Source organism: Corvus brachyrhynchos, unplaced genomic scaffold (genome assembly GCF_000691975.1).
Source record: "Corvus brachyrhynchos isolate BGI_N302 unplaced genomic scaffold, ASM69197v1 scaffold87, whole genome shotgun sequence".
In the NCBI taxonomy this organism is placed as follows: domain Eukaryota; kingdom Metazoa; phylum Chordata; class Aves; order Passeriformes; family Corvidae; genus Corvus; species Corvus brachyrhynchos.
Window position 1 is genome coordinate 4,236,178 of NW_008239767.1, and position 12,558 is coordinate 4,248,735.

Genomic DNA, 12,558 nt, shown 5'->3' on the forward strand with positions numbered 1-12,558 from the left:
TTTCCCTATCAGAATGTATTAGGAATAAATCTTGTGAAGTCGATGGAATTACACTGGTATAAAAGATAGTTTAAAAAAAGCTCCTATATTTATTAAGAGGATTTCTTACTTTAGCCGCTCCAAATCTCCAACTAAAAATACTTGGTCAAATCTGTCTTAATGTGTGAGTGAATGAGAAATGAGGGAATGTGGCTCACTGTTTTGGAGGGGGATAGGGCACCCTCTAGTTCATTAAATCACTTGGCGATACTCTGAAGTATTTTTGCCACACTAATATAATGACTTTATGGTCTATACAAGCATATGGATAAAAATAGGGGTAAATATGTACCCCAGACTGGACCATCGAATATGCTTTGCCAAGATCAGTATTTTGCCATTCTGTGTTGGAAAAATGCAACAAATTGCTAAAATTTTCAAGTTTCTTCGAGGCCGGTATGTTCCTAAATTGAACTGAGACTCTATTAAGGAACATATGTGACACTAAATATAGTGCTTGTTAAGGCTGAAATCAGTGTGAGCTCAGAACTTAAATCCTATGGAGTTTCAGAACTTCTGGCTCCTTTCTAGGAGCTGGGTCCCTACAGCTCCTCCTCTGGCTTTCTCTGGAAAGGAGAGTTTATGTCTCTTCCCTTGCTCTGCCAGATGCTGTCTCAGGGTATCTGTCCTACTTCCCTACTTAGCGATATCTGCTTATCTGCCGGCTGCTTCCTGATGCTGCCTCTTCCTTGCTAGAGGAAAGCTTTTCTACTTTGCCACTCAGCACTGACACCCAGTACTGTCTGTAAAAGACTGGGGAAGGGCTCCTTTGCTTCAGAAAACAAATGCTTCTATTCAAAAATAAGTCCACTCTATCAATAAACAGAAACACACCCTCCCAGTGTGGTTACATATTAGCACTATTAAACAGAATCTGCCTAATTTTAATAAGGTTAATACAAGGTTTACTATACCATACCCCAGCAGAAAAGACTGTAGAGAGCACACCTAACTTTTGTTTTTTAATTACTGCTGTGTTCATCCCTGCCTTCTTTATTGGTCTTCCTAATCCCTGCAGACAAGCAAACGAGAAGAAAAAACCTTTAAAATGAAGTTTTGATAGCATTTTTAGCTTGGATGGACAAGCAGGTTGTGTTTTGGAGGATTTTTTTTCAGTAATAAAATTACATTTCAGAACTTCCTCCAAATGCAGCCAAAATCCACCCTTCATCATTTGTGCAAAATTAGAAAAGAGCAGTCCTTCATCTGAGAGAATGGAATGCTCACCAAATGTCAGAAACTCCTCTTTCCTTCTCCCTTGCAATCTTTAAATACCTCCTTGACATCTTTGTCCAGCCCTGCCCTACAGGCTGATACAGCACCCACAAGTGCAAGCCTGCACCAGACCTTGCACCAGAAGGCATCCTGAAGCACTGGCACTATCTTATGCATTTTGGGTGTCACTTCCTTCATTTCTTATGCTATCTTCCAGATGTTGGGAGAGAGGATCCCGCATACTACAAGTCGCTCTGCACTGACCTAAGGAAATTATCAGGGTTGTTGAAGAGAGAGAACAACCAGAAGGAGTGAAAGCATTTCCTGGAGAGAAAAAATTTGCTGGGGATTCAAGGAACAAAAGAAGTAACTTGAGTGTTATTTAAAAAGATGGGCAGTTATTTCAGTATTTCACTGAGTCTCCCTACTCCTCAGTTTGATCCTAATTTTTTCAGCTGCCATCTGTTTATTCCTAGAGACAGTAACACCAGCTCAGTGCATATATATGTGTGTGTAATTACACACACACACACATACACATATATATGTAAAAAAGGCCCCCCAAGGCAACAGAAAATACAGATACATACCATTAGGAGCTCCTCTCTGCTAAAATACTTCATACTGTATTATGCAGGAGTGAAAGTCAAATTTTCTGCTCTTTTACAGATGCTTTCAACTGATTATCTAAAATTATCTCTCAAAGCAATACTTCTTGGCCTCAGCCTCCTTTGTTTAAAATTGATGGGAGTTCTGCCATTATTTCAAATTACACTGGATTGAGACTTTTAAGATTAGCTATTAGTGTTCTCAAGCTTCAGCCAAACATTGATTATTCTGAGATAATAAGTCTTTCAGTACTTATTGCACATAAATAATTGACTGAAAAGCCTCTCCTGTTCTAAAACCGTAGCGTAAAGCAGGTCCACTAATACATATTTTTTTCTGTTTTTTAATGGAATTAATATTACAGACTATGGCACTTCAGAAATATGTGCAATAAACATTACTTCATGCAAGCTAAGTAAAAACTGTGCCACTGAAGAAAATCAGTAAGATTATAAGGAATAGATATATTTTTTTCCCCTTTCTTACTGCAATTTTCAAGGTCAAAATGTTTAATCATTGCTTGTTATTAGGCAACTTACAGTACTAATAGGATGATGACTCCTGTTTCACTCTGTTTTCATGCTTCTTTTATGAATAGGCTTATTTGAAATCCAATTCCTTTGAGCAAATTTAGAATAGATAATATTACAATTCTCACAGCATTGTGGGACAGCAAACAAAATGTCATTAACATGTAGGTTAACTTCAAGGGCTTTAGAGATTGCATTTCAATATTCTTTTTCTCTACTTTTACTAAATAAAAGTAAGTCCACCTCATATGATGACTAACGAGATCACAAGGTCAGGAAGGTCCGCTCCAGTGATGTATAACACTGCTGAGTTGAAGTAACCAGGTTTGTTAGACTCCTGAAACAGTAATTACTAATAATTAATTTATTATCAGAGGTAAACCACTGGACTACATAGACTGCTGATCAAAATGATTATGTCAATGAATATGTTCCTGCATCACAAGGGTAGCCCCATAAGGGTAGCCCATGAGAGATGGGTAATGCTGCCTTACTTTTAACATATTTCAACATTTATGTCTTTTTCTTGAAAAAAACCCACACAAAACACACCCCTACACACCCCAAACCATATGAGTGGATCATTGCATGTGAGGTTTAGACTTGATAAATAGCCATCTAAAAGTGAAATGTATACCTCCAGCGCATCTAAAACAAAGATGCCTGATCAATAATGCAGGATGTCTCATTTATACAACTAGCTATTTCAGCAACTCTCATTATCTTATACAGTAATAATTGTTCAGACAATTAGCTATTATCCTTTTCTAGCTGCAAATCGGAATGCTTTCATATGCTCACTGTATCACCTCTTCTATTAGTAGAGGTTTATATTATTAATTACTTTCACATTTTGCAGAACTGTATTTCTTGCCTTTTACAAATGAAAGCAGAAAAAATGCCCAAATTCCTCAAATTCCAATCAAACTGCAGCAAGCAAGATGTAGCCTATAGTGCTGATAAGAAAAAAAAAAAGCATTGACATAGAAACTTAGCTGGAAAAAGGTTTCTAAAGAAAACAGGTTATTTCTATCACATTACCAAGAGGATTGTTACCAGGTTGCTGTTACCCTCTCTGCTGTCCCTGCACAGAGAAAACTGGCTGCCAGGTAATCTGGCTGAATAAAAAATTCACCATACTTAGGTTCGATATTGCAGCAGCACCTAAGAAACCCACACAGAGAGCAAGCAGGTAATGGTCCCCTGCCCTGGAGAGCTCACCATCGCATAGTGGCTTTGGGGGAGTAAAGTCATTCCCCTAAACTCTTTCTGTTCAGCCCACTTGGGCATTTTGCTGAAGACATCAGATGTCAAACTGATGTTCTGGGCTTCACCAAAATTTTCAAAAATGAGGCCTTAGGTCTACATAGTGCAGCAGGTCATTTCCCACACTCGCAGTGGTCTCTTCTGATTATGTCTAAGCAATCCCTTCATACAGCCACCTGCCCTTTGGAGGAACTGTGCACAGCATTTGTTTCATATTTGCCAGAGATTATCAGAGCAACTAATAAAGGAAATTATACATAGTATTTGGCTATTGGTGTGACTCAGCACATGGAAAATGGGCTAGAGCGTTATAATTAATGCCACATTGGAAAGCAGGCCAGTGTTGCCCACCTCCGTACAGTTGTCTATCAGAAATAAAAAGGGCTTACATTTACATAATAACACTTCAAAATAGAACTTACAGTGCTTTGAAGGCTGGATATTTGGAGTTGCTTTCCCACATTGTTGAAATTTAGCCATTCTCACAAGGCAGAACAGTAGCCATTTGCTGCCAGCAATATTACATGGCTGTCCTCAGGGACCAGCAATCCATTAAATTTACATCTCAAATTTAGGCTAAATGTCTATCTAAGTCTATCTATATCTATATCTATATCTACATCTACATCTATATCTATATCTATCTATAAAGGTCTAAGCTGTAAATTTGGGAGGAGGGAAAAGGCAGGGAAGGCAGTCTGAAAGCAAGTAAAAATTTAAAAGCTGCTATTTTATATGATTTTGTGATCCACACTATTTCTTAAGGTAAGTTTAGAACACAAAATAAAAGAGCTGAGAAATGACTGAACAAAGTCTCCTGTTCAGATGGTGTAGATGGTGTATGTGTCCTCTTTTCAGACATGAGAAATACTGTAGGAAATGCTTCAGGGGATCACTCCCTGCTTCAGCGTTCAGGAGTTACTTTGTTGATGCAACATTCTGTGTGCTCTTCAGTAGTAAGCTGTCAAGAAGCATAGATTATTGATATTTTACCCTTGCATGAGTGCACAGAAGGAGAAAGCTACCACAGTGGGATTAAAATCCCCTCAACTTTAGACATCTGCAGTACATATGGCCAATGTCCATGCTGGTTGCTCTGGCAGTCAGTTGAAGGACACAGGCATTTTCAGGGTGCCATTCAACTACTCTGTCCTAGCTCTCACCTTAGAATAAAATGCCCTACAATTGCTTCTTTCTCTCCACTGGTTATACACAGGTCAAGAAAGCTGGCTTAGATAGTCATATCTGTTTTTTAAGATATTCACAATGGACTAGATGAATCCAGTCCAAAGCATCTGTAATGTTTTGTCTAATATGCTGGAATGGATATAATCACGCTTTTTCTTTTGCAGTTAGACAATCTGAGAGACATGCTGTAAGTAGAAGTTCTCTGTAACTTCCCACAGCATATCCAGGAGGTTAGAAAGGGGAGGAAAGTGAGGATTGATTTTATCTGCTAATTGCCTCCTAGATTCTTTCTCTTTGTCTGTCTCTTTGTAATCTCCTGTTTTTGTGGTATTTAGCTTAAAATTCTCTGAAGCAAAGGCTATCCTTCTATGCAAATTATTTTTATCCATGATGTGGGCTCCTAGACATAGTATAACAACTACAGACAAACACTCTGCTTGCTTGATACTGAGAAGGGAATGCTCTGCATCATTTGAAAGGATGGTGCTGCAAGTGCAGCAGACTTTCAGGAACATAATCACCTTCCCAGGGTTATTCACAGGTAGAAGTAACTTCACCGGGACTTAGAGTCTGATAGGCGTAGAGAAGTCCACAGACTAACACAAAATGCATTTAAACAATATTGGGTTTGAATTCGTAGAAATATGTATTGAGGTCCTTCAGCTTGTAGAGTCTTTGGTAGAGGCAGATACAGACTGGCAAAAAATCATGCTGGCAAGTGCCACGCACAATCTTTAAAGCAAACCTTCAGCTCCAGCTTCACAATGTTTATATCTGAGAGTGCACTACATGCTACTCTAAGAAGGCAGTCAGACCTTCTGGCTATCAAGCTAATAAAAACATTTGAATGTCACCACTCGTTAATTGACTGTAATTTTTTTTCCTGCTAATATCCTTTACAGTTGTTTTGGTAGTTTTTTTAAAAACATTTAAAAACGCGTATCTAAATATTAGGGGGGAAATTCAGAGATAGTAGAGCTTTGCTACTTCTACTGGCTAGGACAAAATACTACCAAGCAAAGTATGACTAAGGAACAAATGTTAACATTTGATATGCCTTGTCAAGCTGAAACATACAATTTTAATTTAAACAGAGCTTCACTGCAGCACTGAACCAGGCAGAGTGCACTGGCCAGTGAAACCAGATTTGCTGCTGTTTGATATGCTGCAGAACATGGCAATACAAGTGATTCATTACAGCAGATAAGGTCACAAGTTTACCATTGATTTATTGGTTTAAAGGGTCGTGTGTGTGAAATCAGCTCATTCTGACAGGGAACAGTAAAGCTCAGTGCCAATACCTTTGCATTTTGACAGCTTCCTGGCGTTTGCTTTAGCTCTTCCACCAGTGCTGCTTTAATGTGCAGTGAAAACAGAGGAAGAAACATTCTTGGGAACTTTTTCAGACTGACATTCTTAGCAGTACGCTTTAAAAAGCTATATTAAGCAAATCATGAATTAGTACTCACAAACATACAATTAGTATTCCTCAGAGCACAACTTGCAGAATTGCTCGGTGCAAACAGGCAGGACAGGGAACGTAGTGAGTGGTGGGTTCAGTTTCCTGGGGTGTACAAAAGGGTCCTCTGTGATTACCATCAGTTTATGCTGGAGTTACTCATCCTGCTGTCTGTGAACCAGTAGTGGGGTCACAAGTATCTGGGTGGTGGTCTAGCACATGTTTCCAAGAAGAAATATGAATCCCATGCACATGCTTTCCCTCCCACTCAACCAAATTCTACATACAAAGTTGTGATCAGTGCCAGCTACAAATGAGGAATGAGCAAGCGCTAACCATGGAGAAAGTGATTCATCAGTCTAGCAAATTAAAGTCTAACAAGGAAATGAGGGGGGGAAAAAAGCGTGCATGGATATGAACTGATACTTTCATTATTTACCATATTTGGAATGTATCTTTGAAGGTATGGCTACATATAATCTTCAAAGTTTACCTGAATGAGCCTGAGATTTGTCTCATCAGACACAGGCAACTGCAATGTCAGAAAGACAGCTGAAATGTCTTTCTAGATTCCCTCAGAATCAGAAGAGGGGAAAAAAGGCACACTTAGACCTATTTTTGACAACTGTCTCAGGCCAAGATAAATTGGCCACTCTCCTTGGTTATAAGGGAAACCTAGATGTTATCTCAGATGTAAGCATGTACATCAGCATTTCAGATTCTTACATTTGGCCAAATAAGGCTCAAAACAAGCCCTAAATTACCAAAACCTCACCTTTTAGCAGCTCACCTAAATTTACTCTATCTCCTATTTCAACCACTAGTTTTGTCAGAGCATCAGTACAGACACCAAGGTTCTGAAAGCAGGTTTAAAAAGGCCAAGGCAGGTATCAACAGAGGATCTAGAGGCATTCTGCAGGCACCAAACAGCACCGGGATACCCACCGCAGTGATAAGGCCCCATATCAACACACCAGTTCAGTCACAAAAGAAGTAGAGACCCGGCAGCGTGCTGCCACATCTGAATTACTGTGTTCAGCTGATAAGCAAGGCTTGTCATCAGAGTGAGTCACAACAACATCCCGGTGCCACTGGATTGCTGCTGTACTCAGGATCAGCACATTTTAGGCGCCTCTGCACATGCTTCCCTGCTCGGGGTGGAGCTCACACGACCGATCCGCCGGCGGCCAAGGACAGGACTCGGTGCTTGAGGCAAGGCTGGCACACGCCCTGGGTTCAACACCTCGCCACACCCAGCCGTGACTCCGTTCACCTCTGCGCTCCCGCCCTACCAACACGCCCTTCCCAGCCATCCCGGCGTGCAGAGATAGAGATAATATCCAACAGCCAGTAGATATTCAAACACATTTCAGGGCAGGGGATCGCACTAGATCCCCAAGCGAGCAGTCTGCAGTTGTTTGCAGAGCAGCCGCGGTGTGAAGTCTCATTAACTTGGGTAATGTCGCAAGTCCCAGCGATTTCAGAGGCATTTAATCATGTACTTACACGTTGGCTGAGCGGAGTGTGCGTAAGCACACACGCTTTGCTGATTACAACAATTTTTTTGACACTAAGCACACATGTTGCAGAATGGTATTGCTATTGTCAAGTACAAGCTTAACGAGTCCAAACCTTGATCCCACGATACTTAGGGGGGGAAAAAAGTTAGAGGTGGTTAAATTAGTGGGCTGTGACAAAATTAACCATGAATGTTCAGAGAACTAACTGAAGTAATGTTTGAATCATTAATGATGATTTTCAAGAAGTTAACAGCAAGCAAGGAAGGTTCAAACCCTAGAAAAGTATAAATGCAATACTTATTTTTAAAAGAGAGAACAGAACATTTAGAGCATTTTATATTGACAACCTTTTATCCCCTGAAATGGAACAAATTATTAAATATAAAATTTGTAAATACCTGGAAGATTATGATAATTATCAAAAGACAGTTGAAATGGGTTAGTCATGAGAAGAATTGTATCAATTAATGCTAATATCATTCTCGGACAGGATAATTGCTTTAACAAATAAGTGCAAATAGCAGATATGATGCATCATGACAATGACAAGCTTCTGACATTGTTCCACACAGCATTTTACTAAGTAAGCCACATCAGTGCATTCCAGAGTTAAGTAGCAATCCTGTAGGTGCACAACATTTGTAAAACTTTTCTCCAAGTGCAGTAATTGATGGTTTGTTGTCATTCTGGGAAGCTTTCTCAAGAGAAGTGCCACACTACATCATCCTGGGAACAGTTTTATACCCCACATCCATTAACAGCCTGGGCGATGGCATGTGAGGGCATTGACACGGTTTGGCAGTGACATCAGCTTGGGTAAAGTGGCAAAGTGCTTTGAAGGATGGAAACAGCACTAAAAATGGGCGTTGAAGAATCAGCCTAAATCAATCAGACAAAATACAAACCAGACAACACTTTGGAAAGAGAAATATAATGAGGGCAGAAAGTTAAATATAGAATAGGAAACGACTGTGTAGGCAGGAAACAATGGGGGAGATCACAAACTAGAGCCAACAATGTAGCAGATGACACAAAGAAAATCATTCCACTTAAGTCAGCTCTGGCAAAGTCCCAGCAAGTGCAGAACTGGGTTGGGCACCGGACACTGTGCTCCAAGAAATAAAAATTGCAGTCCATCGCTGAGGGTGAGGGACACATATGACAGCAAGGAAAGTAGGAAATACCAGCTGTGAGGGAAGCTGAAGGAATGAGGTTTATGTGGCTTAGAAATAGGGCAGTAAATTGAGAAATAAAGAGCTCAAGGAGAGATATTATAGTAGCACTCAAAAATGTAGTAAGCTGCCATAAAAGATTTGGTGGCTATTGTTCCACCGTGACAACTAGAGGAAGAACAAAGATCAGATGAATTTCCAGCAGGGATTTAAGTCGAGTATTATGAATCCAATCAAACAGTTCAGATTGTGAAGCATTTAAATAGGCTATTTTAGAGGCTGTGAAATCTTCCTTCCAGAAGTCCTGAGCCTGCTTCTTTTGAAACGCCGCACAACAAATTTGTTTGTAAAATTAATAAGAATACTAAAGGTGTACATGGTCATCAGAGAGTCTGAAAGTCTATTTGGTCTCTGTAAGCCAGAAGTTAGTAAGTCAGTGTTGCTACATCATTGCAAGTCCACATCACAATGATTCGCTGTGTCTATAAGGATGGGCTTGAACTGCAACGTGATCAGACCTACATTTTTCCTTGCACAATGGTGCCTAAGGAATGGCATGAACGTCTCAGATCTTTGAATGTAACATAATTTAATGCAGGTTTTGTATTTGAATAGTATGCATAAATCACTGCAAAAGAATTGTTATCTCACTATAAGAAAGGAGCTACTAAACTGTGTATCCTAGACAAAGGAAATATTTTTCAAGAGGTTTGCTTGAGGGGGGATTTAACAGAGGAAGTTAATGCATTCCAGCAAGAATCTCCATCACTATACCAGTGGATTAATTGTAAGTAAATCTAAGGCTCTGAGTGAGGAAAATTTGTAGCATAAGGAATGTAGATGAAAAGTGTGGGATGGCTGCTGAAGATAAATACATAGTTTGAAACAAATTTTAAACTGGTTATATTTTTTCAGCATTTTGTTATTCCCATGACTAACTCTCAGCTATAAGAATGAGGTTTTGATTTAATTCCAAAAAATCATTTTTAAATCAAGAATTCATTAAATTTCCATCTTTTCATTTTCACTGCAGTGGTTTCTTCTTTTGTGCAATGATTTTATCATCTGATTGCAATCAATATTACTGTAACAGGCAGTATATGTAGTTCTTCATCAGTCAGAGAATGGTAAGGGATTACAGAACATTTACACTACCCATTCTTAAAGTCCACTCCTCTAACTCCCCCTCCTGCCTTTTGCAGGTTGAACCATTTTTTCCATCTATTGACACAGGGATCTATATTTTACCAAAGGTTTTCAATATTAATTTGCTGAAAAATTCAACAAAACTTTTTTTTTTTAAATAAATGTGTTGCTGCAAAACATGTTCTTGAGAAGCAGTTTTACACTTTATCACTGCACTTTATCACTGCAAAGAGCTGGGTGTCACTACTAGGTAATAAACTGGTTCTAAAACAGCTAAATCATGAAGAGTCAGGAATGCAGAATGCAGATCAACATGAAAAACAAAACCTTCTTTTAACTGACCTTACACCTACATAAGTTCTTCCTTTACCTAATAGCAGGATATTCAGTTTTATTTTAAATATACTCTCTCTTCTCCTTCCCCAACTTGTTCACAAGAACTGCCCTATCCTGATGCCCAATCCCTTTCTTCCACACTCATCAAAAAGATTCAGTTCTTAGACACAAAATTAAAGTAACCACCAAAAAAAAAAACAACCCCCAAAACCAAACCAAAAACGTTTCAGTGGAATCCTCCTAATTGAAAAGCCAAATCTTGCCCAATGGGGAAGGGAATGAAGAAGAGTTCAACGACAGGAAAATACACCCATCTCCAGAACACCCTTTCTTTCTCTTAATAATTTTTTAAAGTATAGCTAGAACTCTGCTAGATTCTCTCAATGAGAATAAAACCATTGAGGATTCAGGCAGTGCGCACTGGGAAGCGAACAAAGGAAAATGATAAACAGGAAACACAATTGGAAAGGTAGAAAGGCACCATTAATTACAGGTATTAGCACTGTGGTTTGTATTAAATTACGTAAAATGAGAACATATCCACTCCCTTGCTTTTAAGGTAGCTCCAAAAATATTTTGTAAGATTTCCTTCTGAAAAAACAGCTCAAGCCATAACCCAGGCTGTATTTTCAAATGTGCTGTCCTCCCTCATCGTTAATTTGCTCCTTTCTGCAACCTGAAAATAGATATTGCGAAAACTTTCTCCATTTCTCCCCCCAGTCTATGCAAAGACAACCTCCAGACCAGGCTCTGCTCAGTTGTTTCTTTTCTTGCTGTCAGACATATAGGTCATGTTGATTACTGAGCAATATATAGACCTACATCAATGATTTTGAATATAGGTGAATGTGGCCCCAGCCCTGACAGAAGCCATCAGTATAATTAAGGAAGATGTGACCACACAAGATTCATTTTCTTGCCTCTTTTGGAGTTTATGTTTTATTTGCAATTAATTTTCATTATCAGATCCCTTTGTGCAAATCTAGTATTTTACCATTTTCATGAAGTTTCTTTTGTAACCTTGTGAAGGAACACTTACGTGCCTCAGAAACAGCACTATTTATTTTCTAACATGGTAGCTATATCTGTTTCAACATACCCAATAATCAGTTAACCCGTTTTTCTTCTCACACTACCATCCTTCAGCTTGAAAAGCTTTTGTCCTAACTAATGCTCACTTTTACTGTTTCCAGACTGAAATGATACTTCTTTTCACCTTTTGTTTCACTAAGCTAAATGAACCATTTTTATTCTCCTCTCACAAAATAGATTCTCCATATTACTGATCCTTCTTTGAGTCCTTCTCTGTACCTCCTGCAGTGCGATTTCATCTTTCCTGAATAATAGTGACCAGAATCGCATAAATTGTTTCAGATGAGATGAGACCAGTGTTTTTATCTGCAATATCTAATGGAAATAGCTGACCTGGCATGACACGTGATTTTAGTAACTTTTTTTGCAGCTGGAATATATTTATGAGTTGGCCATCCTCAACTAACACAATGAGCACTTCCTACCCACTGTTACTTCCAACTAATGAGGTTCTCCCCCAGCAGAAAGTACTGCTGTTAGTCTTCTTGCATGTTGTATTATTAAAATCAATCCAATCTGTTATTAAGGTTCTGAAGGTCATCTAGTCTTGATCCTTCTTATATGGAAATTGTCTCACTATTTGTATCATCAGCACATTCCATTATTATAGCTCATTTTTTTCCCCTACATCATTAATGGAAATTTCTGGATGAATAAAGATCTTCTGACGTTTCAGATGGGTATGTGATAGGTTTTTTGCTTTCATCTCAAATGTGGAAACATTCGTTTTCATATCTTCTTTCTCATTAGCCCCTGCTTTAACTTCCTTTGTAAAGGAAGCTGAGCTTCTCAAAATTCTCACTTTATTCTTACCCTTCTTAATATTTTTCAAGTAATCATTTTGTTCCATTCCTTTCAAGCTTTTGATTGTTCCCAATAACCCTTTTGAAGTGGCTATTTATCAAGCTGGAACTGACTGTCACTCTTGTTTGATATTTGAATTACAGATATGTTTTTTCAGAGAGATTTGGCAGCTGCCAAACTTT